This window comes from Lissotriton helveticus, chromosome 11 (genome assembly GCF_964261635.1).
Source record: "Lissotriton helveticus chromosome 11, aLisHel1.1, whole genome shotgun sequence".
Classification (NCBI taxonomy): domain Eukaryota; kingdom Metazoa; phylum Chordata; class Amphibia; order Caudata; family Salamandridae; genus Lissotriton; species Lissotriton helveticus.
In genome coordinates, this window is record NC_136072.1 from 268,759,166 (window position 1) to 268,773,690 (window position 14,525).

The 14,525-nt window shown below is 40.6% G+C and overlaps 1 protein-coding gene across 1 annotated transcript in view; it reads right to left on the reverse strand.

Moving 5' to 3' along the window:
* The window catches only part of DNER (delta/notch like EGF repeat containing), a 1,147,135-nt gene that overhangs the window by 894,875 nt on the left and 237,735 nt on the right, over positions 1 to 14,525 (reverse strand). The gene's annotated exons all lie outside the window — the stretch shown is intronic.

Here is a 14,525-nt window from a genome sequence, read left to right on the forward strand (position 1 = left end):
AGTCATCATTTCTTTCCTTAGAGAGGTTTTTGCCAGAGAAGGGTCTCCGGAGATTTTGGTTACTGACAACGGTGTTCAACTCGTCTCACGTGAGATGGAAGATTTTCTTGTGTCTTGTGGAATCAAGCATCATACTACTTCTCTGTATGAGCCTAGGGAGAATGGCCAAGTTGAAAGGTTCAACCGTGTTCTTAAAAATGCGGTGGAGCTGGCATGTTGTTCGGGTGAACCCTGGAGGGATGTGGTAAGGGAAAGACTTTGGATGTACCGCATCACCCCGCATGCTGTCACTGAGGTTAGTCCATTCCAGCTTCTGAGAGGGAGAAGTCCGAGTTCTGATATTTGTCCTTGGTGGGTTAAGAAGATTGATGCGAATGTTGACCACCTTGATATTTTGCAAGTTGCTAAACGTGTTGAAACCAAACAGAACACTATGAAGACGTTGTTTGACCGTAATATGAATGTGAAAACTCCTGATTTTGTTGTTGGGGAATGGGTAAGGATCAAGAAACCTTGTTTTACTCTCAAAGGTCTGTCCAAGTTTAGTAATCCTATTAAGATTGTTAAAGTTTATAGGAATTCTGTCATCACCCAAGATGGAAGAGTTTGGAACATAAGGAAGGTCGCTAAGTGTAAGTTTGTGCCTTCAGATGCTGATCAGATTTCTGGTCAGAACAAGAGTGACTGTTTACTTCCTTCCCAGTCCATTGCTCATAGGGTTAAGAGTAATGCTAGACCTGTAGTTCTGCCTTCTAGGTTTCTATCTTAGTTTTTTTTTTTTTTTTTTTGAAGGAAGGAGATGTGTTACATTCTGACTTGTGCTTTTGTTCTGCTGTATATATATTATTTATTTATTTCCTGGAACTGGAACTTTGCTCCTGCGTGAGCTTCCCTGGTTCTATGTTCCAGATTCCTGGTTTGACAGTTGTATCCTGCTCTCCTGTCTATTGGATGCGCTGTGCCTTTCTTCCTTAAATAAACCTATTTTTGGATATTCTACTGTTCCTGCATTTCTTTACAACATTCTTAGCTTTGCTGTTTACCCATACAATTTAAACACACCTTTTAATATTTTGATCTCAAGCTTAGAGGCCCAACTTTATACTAAGAATTTGAAAAAAGGAACACAATTTTTCATGGGACAGGGTTAAGTGTAATATACTCCTCAAATTTCTTTAAGAGTAGGTACACTACTGCATAACATATGTTGTAAAGTCATTCTGTGCCCTAGGCACCCCAACTTTTTGCCTACTGGTACTGGTCATAACTGACTGACTGGCCCTCGGCTCTGCCTAACCAGGGTCAGTGCTATGCTGAAAACACACTTAGAATACAGTGAAAGCACCTACATACGCTAGGGTACACTACGGGGTAGGGTACCCTATGACTGGCATGACCTCCCCTACAAGGCCCTAGTACATAGTAGGGCAGGGGGATTGAAACTACCTTTAAGTCGCTAGTATATAATAGGACATGGCAGTTTAAAGACCAGCAGCCTTTCTGCATTTGCGCACTGCTGAAGCCTGAGGTCAGTTTAAAAACAACCCTTTGTTGCAGGACTACATTTAAAGTGCAAATTGTGCCCACTCTCGACTTAGGTGTTTGGGAAACTTAAAAAAATTTATAAACTACATTGGGGCATATTAGGTACCCACAGGGTCTCCCCTAGTTGTCCCAGGGTGGGGGGGGGGGTGCGGGGGGGGGGGGGGGGGGTGAGGTACTTATAAGGATCTTTACAAAATTATTTGTATATGCCCTGGGGTTAGTGAATATGCACTTTTCACTCTCCACATTGTAGTAAAGTGCTTCCCAAAATTGACTTTTGTGCTAGGAGTACTGTAGAGTGAGGATCTGCAATATTTTGACATATTCAGAACCCCTTACGTCTACCATAGGCGTTCCAGGGGTGGGGGTCCTGTAGGTGTAGGCAGGGTCCTTATAAAACATGTTTTATAAGCCCTGGTGTTGGAGAAATTGTCCTGTTCATTTTTTTCCATTGCATATCCCCAGCCCCATAGGTTAACATACAAAGAAGTTATTAATTAATAACTACAGAAAGGAAAGCAAATAAAAAATTATTCATGGGCTGAGTAAAATGATATTGATAAATCCAACAATACGCTATTGTCGAATTTATCCTAAAATGTACAGATAAGAAGTTTTAAGACTTTGTCTGTAAGCCAAAATGCAGCCCTCTAATGCTCTGATCTGATTGGCCAGAGGTAAGTGGATTAGCCAGGCTGCTTTGATAAGGTGACATTTAGCCCAGGGAGCCATACTGGATTTGCTACATATGAATGCTACGGCAGGAGGAGGTGTCGTAAAACATCTTCTTCAAAGAGAGGAGGGGACATACAGTGTAAGTGAGGTCCAGTTACAGCCCTACCCTCTTAACCCAGCCAGATGGCACACTTAAGGCAGGAATTTCCAGATGCAAAAGGGAGGGAGCATATGTAGCTGAGCCATCATGTAGGCTGGTTTAGTTAGCTCTTATCTCTCTGTTGGAAATTCTGCCATGATGAATTTGGGAGAAATTGTGCTCTTTGGGAGAATATAGTCCCATACTTTGGAGGATGTAGTCATACCCTGGGGTGTTGCCTTTCACCTTATTGAACAGGAGTGCCCTCCCGCTTGACCCAGAGAACTTGGAATAAGTATCTGAAAGGAAGAAGGGTTCATGCTAAGTTTGGCTTGCACCAAGAAGGCCCTGAACTCTGAAGACTCCAGCACAGCTTGACCTACAGCCCTGTGGACTAACTAGCTTCAAAAGTACTAAAGAGTGGACTCTCTGAAAGCTACAGGTTAACAGAGCTCATCTAGAACATCACCACCAAAAATCCTCAACCTGGAGAACTACCAGTGGATTTGTAAGGGTTTTGACCAACTGAATTGTGGGAACTGAAGTCCCAAACTTTCAAGGACTATCTTGGCGCTTCCAACCCCTTAAGTAAGTGTTGGACACTTTGGGGGCCTCTGAGGAACTTCAGGAAGGAGTTCCAGAACGAAGTTTGGAGAACTTTGGAAAAAAGCTTCATAAGTGGACAGACTGGACATAGTAAGCCAAGCCTGCAATCCTCAACCGCGAGCCACCAAGGTTCCACCTTCTGAAATGCTCCAGAGGTCCGACGTCCAGAGTTTGACAGGGAGTACGCTGAAAGCCAAGCTGGTAAACCCTCACCGAAGCCAACCTGGTGAAGAGCCGCTAGGGACCCCTGAAGAAAAATCTCTTTAAATGTTTTTAAGTCTGAACATAGGAGAGGTGACCGGGATCAGCCGCGATCTCAAGCCACCCAACTTCAATCGCGAGTAGGTCTGGACCCCCCGGTTAGTCCCACTGAGGTCCACAGCGGTGACCGGTGGCTCAATGCAAGTCAGACGGGCTGGGAGCTTTGAGGGATCCCAGGAAGAAAACTCCAGAAAAGTTTCTAAGCTAAAGGTAAAGGCTTTGACTGAGACCTACCGCAAGGAGTAGCCGTGCAGGGCCCCATCGCCGTCAGCCTAAAACTTTGACTATGTCCCGGCCTAGCGTGACCAAATGTCCCTATAGGTTTCCATGTGCTATATAGTGCTGAATCTTTCCAAATTCATATCTCCGGTTCCCTACCTTGGATTTTTTCATTTTGGTGTCATTTTAAATCTGAAAATATTTCCCATTTTTATAAATTGATGATGGATCTTAGCTATTTACTGAGTTGGTGTTTTTAAATGCTTTACATGCCTGTCAAGCTACTATGGGTTGAGCATGGGAATACTTTTCTAAGACCTATGCTGAGCTCTAGACTGTGTTAGTGGCCTTATTGCCAGTGGCAGATATACATTTGCCACTACGATTAGTCCACTTTCCAACAACATTGTTCTGTTGTCCTGTTGCCCTTGATGAAGGCCTATTAAATTATGGGGACTGCTGGAGATATCTCAAAAAAGTATTTTGTATATTGCACAAAATTGGCACCCTGGTGAAAAATCAAATGAATTAATTTAACAATGTCCACTGGCATCAGTCCAAGTAATCCTTTTTAACACCTTGCCTGCTAAGGCAATTCCCGCTGGGTGCTGAACTCTCCGAATATGCATTGTTCATGACAAGGTCAGCTCGTCATAAGCACAGCTCCAGTGTACTGCATGACGAGCTGACCTTGTCATTAGCATGGAAGTGGTTAATGATGACTCAAAGCGACCGACATGTGGCAAACCCTCGAAGGTGGATGATCAGATAATTTTTTAATGGCTCCAGATATGCAACAAGACCTCAAGCAGGATAGTTTAACAGAAAGTAACACCTGTAAAAGGAACCACATTAAAAAAAGAGAAACCTTAGTTTCCCTGAGAATAACACTCTGAAATGCCACAGCCAGCTCTTACAAAATACATCCGATGAAAGATACACTTATACACCACTCATTTTATGTATTTGTAGGACTAAAACGCCGTCTGTTACAATCTAGAAATTTAAAGTTTGTGCCACATTTGGAATGCTAACATTTTTTTACATAATTACCCTTAGTCTAAACGTTATAGACTGTTTTAGCTTGCCATGTAGTCAATCACTTTGTAGTAATTTCAAAGAATAATTTTACAGTGATCATTTAATGCATCTAATTTCTATTGTACTCTTTAGCTCATTAGATAGTTTATATTATAGATGCAAATATTTTCTCATTAAAGAAGAAAGAAATATTAAGGTGGCTTTCTATGGGGAATGAAACTTCGAAATACATTTAGACTATATTCAGTGACTATGCAGCAGCTAGGGGTGAACCTGGAACTGCATTTTCTCCACATAACTGTGATGAAAGTGCCTGAATATATAAGGGGGCACATTTCCAAAGCTGGATTGACATGTAGTTGAGTGGATGTTCCTAGCTTGCCTTCACCGTTTATTATCCTTTGCAAGAAGTGTTACCATAAGGGCATAATGTTATACCAGTGTGCTCCTGGTAATAGCAATTGTGATTTGCATTGGGTTGGTCAGCACCAAGTTCTGGGTCTTTTTACAGTTTGTATACATGCTTTGATCAGACCCTCATTGCTACATCTGATGTTGACGTATCTTACCCTAGTGATTCATAAACGTTAGTTTATTTTAAAGCACCCAAATTTTATAATGGATTTGTACACCCAATTATTTTTACTCTGGTGTCTCATTAGATAGACATCAAAAAAGAAAACCTTCATAAAGAATCGGTAAAGTTCATGAATTATGCAACATAATGAAATTGCAAGAGTTAGTGTCAACAATACCCTTATTGTGCTCACCTCCTCTGACAGATTGCTAAACTTAATGGGGACTCCTGTGAGAAGCTAAATGGTTCACTAGGAGCACTTTAGCTTTTAAAAGTCCACTACTTCCTGAGCAATAAGGTAATTTATTTTTCCTCTAATCCTTTCAGCTGGAAAGCGATATTCAAAAACGTACCACTAACTCAGAGCATGATCTGAATAAAGACAAGTGAGCAGACCAGAAGCAGATGCCACTAGCACAGAAATAATAATCTATGCAATAACCACTCATATTTTTAGGAGAGTCAGCTACGATTAGAACCTAAAGCTTATCAAAGAAGTTTCATAAAGGAGACAGAATGTCTTAAGCCTCCACACCACAACCAAAAGTGGAGTAACCAGGTCACTAAATTTCTCCGAATATCCTACACTAGTTCAATTAGGAGTATTTACGCATTTTTGTGGCACGAATAGCCTGCCAAACTGTGCCACGCTGGTGCTCTGTTACTTAAGGTTCAGCACTGTAAGATGTGTTGGAGGAGTGTGTGTCACCTCAGTGATCACAACATCTAGGATACTAAAGTACAGAATACCACAAACATCTCTTTTATCCCTGCATCGAACGATTAAATGCAATAGGAGTCAAACACATGAACTATGCATATCTTAACAGAGGGACCCAATGAGCTTAAGCCTTCTATGGAGCACACTCCCATTTAACGGTTCAAGTCTGATAGCAAGCAGGTATAGCCTAGGGTGTGTATGATGGTATTCTGGGAGCCAAGGAATCCTAATGATTGACGATTATGACAACATAGTCCACTGTGGTGAGAGATGGCAGCTGAAGAGGGTGAAAGGCTGAAACAGTGGAACAGTCTCAAACTGTATGCCACATCAAATAATGCTTTGGGTTACATTAACAAATCTGCAGTTTCTAGGGTGTGAGGAAGCCTAGCATATTATGTACCACACACTGGACAGGGGAAACAGGCAGACCAAGGGTTTCCAGATGAAGAGGTTGAAATGGAGAAGGACCCACTGCCATTCTTGCCAAGTCTTTTATAAGCACCCTTCAGGTTTCTGAATCGTCAGCACACCTCCAGAAGAACATAGAACTATCACATGAACAAACTGTCCCACATTCCTCGAAGCGCACTAAAAGAGACTGCCCCTGGGTACCGGGCTATATTAAATCTCCGCTGCCCAGTGTGACTGTCTACAGGTACAGCCGGTCATCAGAAAAAGTGGTTTCTCCAACCAATGGTGTCAGTGTCCACTTCAGGAAGATTTGATCCAGTGGAGTGTTCGGTATGATTTAGGTGAGGGCTTCTGACATGCAGAGACAGTCATTGCAGGCTACTCTTTTTCACAGCCCAGGGGTTACTATGAAGAGGGTTAATTTAGAACAGGACCTTTCCTTCAGGTAGATGCCTCTCCCACACAGGAAACTACTGCAGTGGGCAAAGAGGCTCCTCTGTGAAAGATAACCAGATCTGCACTGGAACATATGCAGTTCTTCGCCAATGCATAGTCTGGCAACAAGGTTCAATTTGGTCTAGCCTGAGCCAAGAAGTGAACATCTAGTGCAGGGCACCGGCGTCTGTCTCCAACAGCTCTTGGACGCATTTGGTACCTTTATGGACCAACTAGACTTGAAGGTCAACTCAAACAAGTCACACACCATGGTTGTTGGCCCCCAGAAGAAAATGGCCCTAGTAAAAGCCTTCAGATGTAAGGGAGAAGTTGTGTTTAGTGTCTCCGTCTTTCCCTATTTAGGGGTGCTTTTCGACAATAGGGGTAACTGGGGCCCGCAGATAAGGGCCAAAAGCCTGGCGGTGACCAGGACATCAATGGCAATTTTGGGCTTTGCTAAAAGGTTGGGTCATAGACCAATGGAAGCCCTTTTAAAGGTTTACAATAGCAAATGTTTTTCTGTGGCACTATATGGCGCACCTTTATGGGGTTACGTATGTTTGGGAAAAATTCAAAAAGCGGAAAATAGATTCTTACGCTCTCTCTTGTCCGTACCCCAGTCAACACCAACCTTTTCCATACATGCAGAGATGGGCTTGGACTATGTTTACAACAGGTTCAATTTGGCGCCTTTAATCTATTGGCTTAAGACATGGCAGAACACAGAATTAACTTTTAATCATTTGATAATGAGGATTATAGCAGCAGAATTCCTTGGCTGGCCTACTTGAAGAAGTCCTTCACGGATTTGGGCCGGCCGGAACTTTTTATAGACCCCTCTGGCATAACAAATCAAGACGTAGTTATTATTAAAAAACAATTTATGCAAAGGGCAAGAATGTGCAGAGTGGAAAAGGAACTGCTTAAGCCTACAGTAAGACGACACTATTTGTTAGTAAACTCAATCACACTAGAACCCTATTTATGTTTTGTCACCAAGCCATTTCCCAGGTTCCTTTTAACTAAATGTAATCTTATCCATTTTTATTTGGGAAGTTTCAACACTTGGGTGAAACCAGAGTCAACACCGCCCTGTACTTGCGATAATTTTTCTGTACAAGACACCATGCACTTTATTATGTTTTGTGATTTCTTTTCTGAACAGAGGAAAAAATATTTGTTACCGGTCCTAAGGGAAGCTGGTTTCTCCCAGGTGAGACCAGCCATGTTTTATCTTCAATCACATCACATTCTGTATGGCTAATTTTTTAGTGGCGGCGGCTAGATCAAGATCACGCAAGATACTATAAAACTTCCCCTATGAACTGTCTTTTATATTCTTTTTAATCTTGTTTTAACTGATATACCTCGCCACATGAATTCGATTGAAACGAAATTGTTTAATTGTATTTTACTTGTACATAAAAATCATACAAAGAGCATAAAAACATTTAACTAAATCGAATAAAGATTATTTGACTGACTGACTGATCTAGTGCAGGGCATCTTATTCAGTAATATATTAGATTGGTGAAAGTTGACTTACTCAAGCCCTTTCTCGCAGTGATGGTTCTGGATACAACACTCAAATGTAAGCATTTACTTGTCATCAAAGTGGTCACTCAAAGAGACACTACCGTACACCAATAATTCGACTGCCCAAAGGGCACTATATGTATAACACTGCTCAACTTCAAGATATTGAAGACATGCTAGAACTGCTCTTATTGGGAATTCCTGCAAATGTGGTTGCGTATTGAATTATCGGACGCACAATACATTGCTATGGAATTTGCTGCAGATGGCTTGGACTGGGAAACGGCCACTACAACGCGGCCGTTTCCACGAATACATTAACCACGCATGCATTACAACGCATGCGTGGTTAACACGAAAGCCTTTACCACGCATACCTTTACTACGAGGTATGTAGTAAAGGCATATGTGGTAAAGGTTCAAAATAAACAAGGGGGGCTTGGGGGGGGGTTCTCCCCACCCCCAAACAAAAACCTCACCTGAAATCACGTCAGAATGTGCAGGCAATCGTCGTCGTTTAACCCCTTCAGTGCTAATGACAAGGGTAACTCGTCATGGAGTTTCCATTGATTTCAATGGAAATTACATGAAGAAGAACAAATAGGTTTGCATCCAAGTGGTTAAGAGGAAACGGAAAGAAACTTCCGCTTCCTCTTAACGACATACGACGTCACCACGCAAGAATTAGAGGAAAAGGTTATGCGTTGAAAAAAACATTCCGTTGTAACGCATGCGTGGTAAAGGCATGCATTACAACGGAATGCGTTGTAAGAACATACAACCGCTTGGACTGTGTTGTGTGTTATTGCATATACTGTTGGACTGTCAGAAGTAAAACTATTAATAGTTTTGGACACCACACTGGGTGTTGTGCAAATAACTGCACATTGGTGTTGTTAACACAAACACTTCGGATTTTCGCTAGGAATAATCCATGCTTGTCCAAGTCTGAAAACGGAATAATATACTGAATCACTTACCTCAAGGGTATTGCGTAAATACACTCACAGTAATACATTCCACCAACTCAACTGTTAGGTTCAACAGGTAAAATATATCTGGTGTAATGAAACGTGTTTTTTTTTTTTTACAAAAGACATGGCATGGTTTATTATAAATGATCTGTATTATGTACATTTTCACCTTCTAAAAACCTATGTTCTGCTATCAGTCAATTTTTTTCACAGATGAAACCGTTTTTGTTATGCCTCTTAATCCATTCGCCATTGGAACTACTTCCATCTTCATAATGCTCTTGAGCCGGTTTATTTTTTATTGATAAAAAGCCACTTACTTAAACGTAATGGGGAGACAGGATATAAAGAGTTATTAGTGAAAGAGGCCATACACGAAAGCATTTTGATACAATTTTGTGTTACTTTACATTTATACATGCTTCGCCAGAACAAAAACAGCTGCCTGCTTCAGTGAAAAAGGAATTAGACACCCATGAGCTACATTCCTATTAGTAGAACATAATTCAGTTATACACATTTTTTCAGGTCTGCTAAGTGATTTTGCTCAAGTCTTTGACAGAGAGAACTTGTAAAAATAGTAATGCATAGCGGTCCAGAGAACCAGGCCTAATTAACAACTGCTAAAAAGAGGAGATTCCTCTCAGTCGAATTACCCTATGGCATGTGTGACATATACATGATGCCAGCTTTTCCTTTTCGTTAATTTCAATCTTCATGCCGAGAAAATGGTATGCTTACAAATGGGAAAGCAAATCTACTCATCCCAGAATGCGACATGCTGTTGGCTAAAGATGCAGGCCTGGTTCCGTGTACATACACGGGTAGATTGTGAAAGCTCCACTTTAGAAAGGAAAAACGGCCACAAAATAGAAAATACGAGTTAACTTTTTATGGTTTCTCCTCCTTTCGCAAGGTGCAGGTTATGTTGGTAGAATTGAGTATGCACTTACAAAAAGTTACTAATGATTTCATTATCGCATACAAATTAAGGCTACCTTAAATAAACACACAATGTGTTGGGGCATTCAGACACTCGTTAGTAATTTGTAAAATAAAAAAAAAAATCATACAACGGTTGTCATTGAAAATAATAGTACTTTTATACATCAAACACAAAAAATGATTTTCTCCTGCTAACAAGTCCCAACTATGTGTGCTGAAACTCGAGGAATCTTTTAATATGATTACAGAACAATTACCGGGTTCGGTTTCTAATTAAGAAGCTATGAAGAAATGCTCAGATGCCGCTATTGGTGAGCTTGAAAGAAGGTTTGTTCCTTGAAGATCGCTGTGGTTGAAGCATGGCTGCTTGTGAGGAAGACATGGCTCGCAAATATTGGAAACTCGTACCAGAACATAGGCATGAGCACCCCAGCACTCAATTTTCAGAGAAATGCAAGACGGATTATGTGATGAATAAGAGGAATATCTCATCTGCCTTCGCTGTGAATCCTCATAATTTTCATATCGCCATTAGGCACATTTCAATAGATGTTCTATATAAGTATAAAAACATCCAAAATGACTTTGCAGATTTCTCATTTATTATGCAACACAGCTACACCCCGAAATCATTGTCACCTCTACTTCAAAAGGTGGAGAAACAAAATCTTGTTTTCAAAGCACTGTCCTTTTAAAAAAAGTAATTTGATTACACCTTTTGGAGAGAAACAAAAACGGTGGGTTACTTCAAAAGACTTCACATTTTATTTTTCATTAAGGCAATTAAAATGCTTAATTGCATAGATAGTCAGATTCCAGTAATTAACTCCAGAAACAGGACTGAATGTTATTTTTATAATGCCTTAATGGAACAATTAAGACAAATTAATCCGAGTTAATAGACCCACATCTTACATTGAACTTTAAAGCACCGCTTGTAAATCAATCAAAAATTGAAAGCCTGACGCATGTAAAAAGGAATGGGTAAACAGGGCATAGGCTGTCCAATTCGAAAATAGTCTGTGCATTTTGGGCTCCGATTCCATGTAGACTTTAGCCAAGAAGAAATGTATCTTCGCAGAGAAATGATAAGTTGTCTGCTTGACAAGGCTATGAGTTTTTATGGTTATAGGTAGAGGACGTAATAAAACACAACACGGGCAACAACGATGTGTTTGGTGGCTGCATGTAGGTAGTTGTGGTGACCACAGCCCTGCATGGAAAGTTAAACACAACCCTCTCCCGTCCATTTGACAAGGTATGTTAATACTTTAAAGTACTCAGGCCATTGAGCAAGGCCAAGGTACCTCAATGACCCCTTCATCGGGAAACATCCAATAATGTTATTATCAAATATGCTCTGAAAAATTACTTTTCTTTAAACTTAATGAAGCTTAGTCATAAATATGAAAACACTGAAAGAATGATAACAAATGAAGCAAAAGAAAATAAAAGAATAACGTTTGCTCTTAAAGGGGATTTAAATGCAAACAGTCAGGGGGTATTTATTCAGCTGGCACGTACACAAAGATCTCCCAACATAAAACAGGTGTGTATACACCAATGGGGGGGGGGGTTTCCCTTATGGCATGCTGCAATCTGGAGGAATCCACAGAGAAAAAGTTTAAAGCTTGGAAGGTGGAGTGAGGGTGGGGGATTTAATCTCTTTTACTTTTTCCATTCTCATCAGCACTTACGACAGCTGAAGACCATGCATAAATAGAGAGACTGAGGTCTGCCGACTTATATTTTATGCACCAGCAGCCGTCCCACTTTAATTTTTTCCACCCATTCCTTAAGATGTTGGCACAACATCAAAGAGTTTGCGATAGAAACTGCAGTTATGGTTGCGGTGAGATATACCTAAGGATCTGGAGTTTTGATTTGCTAATAACTCTGGTGTCATTGGACGCATTTGCACAAAATTTGACATACTCTGATCCCTACACCTCTCATTCTTTATCCCAACTTTCATGCAGATTATTCAAGGGAGCTGGGTGCAGAACGTTAGGATGACCCAACCTAGCACGTACTGGTTCAAGTATAAGCTCTACAAGTAGCAGTGTGTTCAACTTGCTCCTCAATGCCTGGTGAGCTATTTCTTCGGAACTTCATTGTCCACCATGCAAAAATATAAAGCTTTCTCAGCCAATCAGATGTATTTAGGTTTATGAATTGCAGTCAGTTTAGGAAAGTATGGTGTAAACAAGAAGAACTGCTATGTAAGAGTCTAGCCTGCACTCCTTGTCTCCACCATATATAATCAGTTTTTAAATCACTAAGTGGTTTATGTTGGGAGCTACCCAATGGTCAGTTGAGCCCACAACTAAATTAAACTGCAATGTAGAGGCCTGGTGTAAACCAGGTCTGAAACAGGGAGCTCTCCGCTTGTCCCTAAGGTTTCAAATGTGTTAATCTCTTTGAAGAAATTTATACAAAAAGTCTATACAATAAGATACCACAATCACTTTAATTCCTACTATTTGTAGCTTATTTCATAGCCAAAGTTTCTTAACATATCAGAAAAAATCATTTTACAAACATGAATAAATCATATCAATTGTTCAAAAGAGTTGTTATTCACATCCATAGTAATCATATCAACAAAAATTCTAGCATATCCCAATGCATTTCGAGTCAAACCGACTCTTCTTCAGGGGAATTCCTTAGTTGGTTGTGTGTGTTTCTCCTTTGATTATCAGTGTTGCGCCCCTCAGTTCGAAGTCAAGCACAACGATAAAACCTGCCAGATGTTAAATTGAGGGTCCATAGGAGTTTATAACGTGCAACAACTCGGTGCACCGTATGGTGCACTGTTACTAGTGTCCACGGTGCCCTCGCACGATTCTGAGAATCCTGAGTCGTAGCAACCTTCTTCCTTTTCAAACGTCGTCCTAAGACCTCCCAATAACTTATACCGGAAGTTATTGGGAGGTCTTAGGACGACGTTTGAAAAGGAAGAAGGTTGCTACGACTCAGGATTCTCAGAATCGTGCGAGGGCACCGTGGACACTAGTAACAGTGCACCATACGGTGCACCGAGTTGTTGCACGTTATAAACTCCTATGGACCCTCAATTTAACATCTGGCAGGTTTTATCGTTGTGCTTGACTTCGAACTGAGGGGCGCAACACTGATAATCAAAGGAGAAACACACACAACCAACTAAGGAATTCCCCTGAAGAAGAGTCGGTTTGACTCGAAATGCATTGGGATATGCTAGAATTTTTGTTGATATGATTACTATGGATGTGAATAACAACTCTTTTGAACAATTGATATGATTTATTCATGTTTGTAAAATTATTTTTTCTGATATGTTAAGAAACTTTGGCTATGAAATAAGCTACAAATAGTAGGAATTAAAGTGATTGTGGTATCTTATTGTATAGACTTTTTGTATAAATTTCTTCAAAGAGATTAACACATTTGAAACCTTAGGGACAAGCGGAGAGCTCCCTGTTTCAGACCTGGTTTACACCAGGCCTCTACATTGCAGTAAACAAGAAGAAAACATGTCAGCCAGTAAGAACACATTTTCAAACTTAGACCTCGCTACATGTTCCTGATAAGTAAGTGCAATTCTTAATATTTCTTTGTGAAGAACCAACATTCTCATAAGATGTGAAACTTTCTGGACACCTCTCTAATCTGTCTACGCCTATCATGTACAAAAATTAAAAGCCTCAATTTTTTATATATTTATTTATTTTTTAGATTCATACAGATTGCTCAAAAGGACCTGTCTGGATGAACACAAATGGATTTAGGGAAGACACCACTGAAATCACAGGATTTCTAGGAAACAACTGGTCCAATGTGTATGTCAATCAGGAATCTAGCAGATGGTATGGTAAGCATACGAGCTTCAGATTTCAAAGGGATGCTGAAAAACGGGCGAAAGAGCAATGTCTAAAAGGAATCCTCACTTCTAGGGCAATATAATGAACTGAAACGCCAGACTTGGGTCTCATTGACAAGAAAGACACAGAAAAAATATGAGGCAAAGTAGAAGGTTTAAACTTGACATTAAGGGTGCAGCCTGTCATAGCCATAGGTGAAGACCACTCCGACACCAATATATCGAGCACTGGCATCCACATTAGAGTAATGCACCTAGTGCATCGGAAGACAAGAACCAAGTAAAATAAGAGCTAATACGGAGACAGGCTTTGGTAAACATTTTAGTAGCACTGGTCTCCAAAACTGGAATGTGGGTGCTAGGAGGCCTATGGACAGAGGCATCACTTAATCTCTCTTCCCCTCCCTGCCATAATTCCTCTTAAACTCTCCCTGCCAAACCGTTTAACCAATTTGAGTTCATATAAAATAAGCAGATTCTCTTCCCCTCCCTGCCATAATTTCTCTTAAACTCTCCCTGCCAAACCGTTTAACCAATTTGAGTTCATATAAAATAAGCAGATTTGCATTTTGTGA